The following is a 4,716-nucleotide window of genomic DNA, read 5'->3' as shown; positions in this document are numbered from 1 at the left end:
CCCGCCCCCTGTGGGGCTGAGCTGGCCACACACACACACACACACACACACACACACAAATAAGTAAATAAAAATTTTAAAAAAATAAAAATTACAAATATTTTGCTTCAATCGCAATTAAGAAAGTGAGAGCCAGGTATGATGGAATATACCTGTAACCCTAGCACTCAAGAATGAAGCAGGACAATGGCAGGTTCAAAGCAAGCCAGGGTTACACAGTGAGACTGTTCTCAAACAAAACAGAGTATAGGGCTTCCCAGCATCGTGAAGCTTATTTCTGTAACTGTACTTGAACAGATGCAATAGTAGTTTGACTCTACTGCTATGCATGAAACTAAAATTCTGTTAAAGCTTTTTTTAGACAAAGATGTCATACCTTCTGAAAAACTGTGACTGTATGTAAGAGTTGATGTAGGGCCTGGGGAGATAGCTCAATAGAATAAGCACTTGCCTGGCAAGCGCACGGTCCTGAGTTCAATCCCCATTCCCGCAAAAAAAAAAAAAAAAAAAAAGTGTTACATGCCACTATAAACTAAACCTTCTACATTTAACTTTAAAAAAAAATTAACTTTTAATACTAAGACCTGTAGCAGATCTTGGCAGGGAGACAAAGGCTACAAAGGAAAAAAAAAAAAAAAAAAAAGCCATATCAAGTGTTACCTGACCCCTGGAGGCAGACTAAGAAAAACATCTGAATCCACAACCTTCCTTACTTACAAGCAATTAATTAAACCATGTTTTTGTTTTTGTTTTTTTGCTACCAGGAGACCGGCAAAAGAATGCAGATTGTAATATAAATAGGACTGTACAGACTCTGATTTTTGTAGTCTGTCAACTGTGATTTTCTACTTTGACAACTATATGAGGGGTCTTTTTTGTTTTTAGTTTTTCTTTTTTTACTTCTCTATCACTTCTCTTTCATATCACCCTTATCTTCTCTCCTTTTCTTTCCCCCTTTCAGCTATTAAATATATAGGTGTTTGCCTGTGTGAAGAATCACTGATATAATTCAAATAGTAACTTTCCTAAGTATGAGAGCATAACCATGACCAAAAAAACAGGATGAGAACCAAAGAAATAAGTACCAACAAATTAATAGGTTCCTTCAAATTTTAATTACATTTCCTTCCTCTACCTCTCTCACACTATTCCTTTCTCAAACTCCCTCAACATTAACCCTTTATTTGAACTAAAAACATAATTCCAACTAAGTGTAATTTGTTTTTTACGAACTGGTTTTTCTCCTTCCCTTTTCTTACTGATTTAACCCCTTCTATTCACACTTCTTTTTTTCCCGACCTTTTCTCTATATCCTAGTTTGTTAGTATCAGTAAAGTACAGTTGGTAAGGAGGTTAATAGATGGATGAAAATATTACAGTTTTAATGTACATGATTAACATATGGTTGGATTTGGGCTGGGGAAGAGTCTGGAGGTCTAAGTGCCTGCCTGGCAAGTGAAAGGGCCTGGGTTGGAGCCCCAATACTACATGCCGTGCTGGCCCCACCCTGGGTACTCCCCTATAACCCCAGCACTGGGGAAGCTGAGACAGGATTACTACCAGTCCAAGCTGCATAGTGACACCCTGCACCAAATAAATGAAAAAAAAAAATTATATATATAGAATTTATAAACTGAAGGGGTATGGGGAAAGAATGGACGAAAAAAGGGGAAAGAAAAAAAAAAAAATATATATATATATATATATATATATAATTTTAAATACATGGTTGGACTTGCTGACATGGTTTTTAAGTAGAAGATTCTCTCCTTACAAAACAGTGAAAAAAAAGTTTCCATAGGGCTGGGGAGATAGCTCAGTAGAGTAAGTGCTCATTTGGCAAGCACAAGGTCCTGAGTTCAATCCCTCATACCACTAAAAAAAAAGAAACAGTGAAAAGTCTGATCCCATTAAGCTGAGTAAATCAAAACATAAAGTACCAAAAAGCCAAAGAGTAAAAGAAAACTGAAAACAAAAAAAAAAAGGAAGTAAAACTAAAAATGACTGGAGGGATTTCTTAGTAAAATGACAAAAACAGCTGTAGTTATCAAAGCAGGGTTTGGGACTCACCTTAAACAAAAGCTACAAAAAGAAGTGACAAGCAAATCAGAGACTTTATTTTTTTTTTTTTTCAGAGACTTTAAATATCTACAGTACTGAAAGAGATTACTAGCTTTATTTAAGGATTTTTTTTCAGTCTCATAACTGCATTCTTAAGCTGAGATACACCTCAGCAAAAGAACTATGATCAGAAATTGTTACATGTATATTTTACCATCTGTGTATGTGCGTGTACACAAGCATGTGTTCATGCACATCCATGTATACGATGGACTAGAATCCAGGGCCTTCTTCTACCTACCATGTGTAAATTTCAGTTGTTGCACAGAAGAATAAAAGGGAAATGTCACAACTGGGAGATTATAAATTTGTCGAAAACTTTTTTTTCTTTTTGGTGTGAGGCACTAGCCCCAAAGCCTCATGCATGTGAAGCATTCACTCTACTACTTAACTACATATACCTCAGTCCCAAGGCTTGTAGTTTTTAATCTGTCATATTGGCACAATTAGTAACTCTTCCTTCCACCTTTAAGCTTGCTCAAAATAGGAGCTGAAGGAACATACAATTGCACAATGACGCTCAAAGCTAAAGCTCCTTTAATTATAAAAAGGGTAATGGAGCTCACTGATATGGAATGATTTATTGGACATTAAGAGAGAAAAAAAAAACAGAAGTTACGCATACAGGCACATCAGTCAGGCGCAGCGCCACACACCTATGGTCCCAGGTATTGAGGAACTTCACTTGGGCACAGAAATTCAAGACCAACCTCGCAAATATACCAAAATTTATAAAAGAAAGGAAAAACATCTGGGTAGTCACACAGTGGCATAGTAAGACTGAAAGTTGGAGGCCAGCTGGGTAAGCTAGCAACATTCTGACACAATGCAGTAACAAAATAAATGGGCTGGAGATACATAGCTCAGCATTAAAGCTCAGCCCTGGTTTATTGACAGTTCAAAAGAAGAACAAGAACATGGATTAAAAATGGCAAGAGCAGAATTCAGGCAAGGTGGTGCATGCATGTAATCTGTAATCCTGGCACTCTCAGCACTTGATAGGGAGGCTGAGGCCGAAGGATCATTTGAGTTTGAGGCCAGCCTGGACTATCGTGAGTTCAAGGCTGGCCTGAACTACATGATGAGACACTGTTTCAAATAAATAAATACATACATGCATGCACACATACATAATTTTTTAAATGGCAAAGTAAGGACTAGCAAGCAGCAAAAGGAGGCCTTTCCAGGAATCAAAACACCAGGAAAACAGTAACATGGCGACTTGAAGAAAACAAAATCTCTCGGGGCTGGAGAGATGGCTCAGTGGTCTAAGGCACCTACTTAGAACAAGCTTGGCAAAGCATCAGGGACCGCGGTTCAATCCCCCAGCACCACATGCCAGCCAGCCCCGCCCCCTGGTGGGCTGAGCTGGCCACACACACACCACACACACTCTCTCTCTCTCTCTCTCTCTCTCTCTCTCTCTCTCTTTCTCAAATAAATAAAAAATAAAAAAAAAATTAAAAAAAAAAAAAGAAAGAAAACAAAATCTCTCAGAATCAGAAGAGAACTGACAAGAAAACTAGGAACTACAGAATCCAGAGAAATGAAGCATTACAGAGGAAGGAACAAAGCAGTCTGAGATGCAGACCCCAGCTCTCAGGGGGAAGGACCTGTTTCTGCCAAGCACAAGGTAACCGGCAAAACGGTTGCCGGCAAAAAGGAGAAACAGACCACGCCAGTGCACTACCTATCATCTAAGAAGCAATATCCCAAGAAAAGCCCGCAGTTACTGCAAACTACAAAAACTGTGTAGTTTTACTCCCAAAGTGATTCCTTATGCATGGAAGAAATCCAGAGCTAGCATCAGCCATACTGGCGAGGTTCAAATTAGAAGCCATTCTGGGAAAGAGCCAGGGAGATGGCTCAGTGGAATAAGTGCTTCCTTGGCAAATGCAAGGGCCTGAGTTCAATCCCCGGTTCCACAAAAAATAAATAAATAAAATAAAAGTTTAGAACATTCTGGGAAAGAGATCATTGCTCAAGACTAAGCAACAGAATTACTACACTTCAGCATTTCTGGGATCACTCTACATGTGACTAGGTGGGAAATGACTACAAGTGGCAGGGGCAAAGAGGACATGGGCTAGAAATAGCCTCCTGAGAAATTTGATAGCAGGCCAAAAAGGATATGGGTTCCTATACTCTAAGCTGAGAAACTAGGCTGGTTCTGTATGACTTTCAGAGAGGAAAAGTGCTGGCATTAAGTCTAGATGATTTATCTCGTACCCACTGATCTACTGCCAACACCCAACACAGCACTTAAGTGGCCTGCCTGGGCCTGCACAGTTGCCATGGTCAGAATGCACAGATAAAGGGGACTCCAGAGCAGGGGTCAGGTGGCACCTCACAAAGCTACAGGTCACAGTTAGGCAAAACAATGATTTGGGACACACAGAGGGACATAGAAACTGGTAGCTGCCAAATGATGGACACCTTTAACCAACACATCCTGCAGGAAAGGCAGAACAAGATTCATCATTCATACACAAAAACACAAATGGCAGACAACATGGTTCTTAGTAGTGATTCACTATCCCTCTCTTGTATCTGGTAGTTTCCAACAAAGACGACCCTGGACAGAAAGCACTCATT

Source organism: Octodon degus, unplaced genomic scaffold (genome assembly GCF_000260255.1).
Source record: "Octodon degus isolate 3935 unplaced genomic scaffold, OctDeg1.0 scaffold00014, whole genome shotgun sequence".
Taxonomy (NCBI): Eukaryota; Metazoa; Chordata; class Mammalia; order Rodentia; family Octodontidae; genus Octodon; species Octodon degus.
This window is presented reverse-complemented; position numbering follows the sequence as displayed.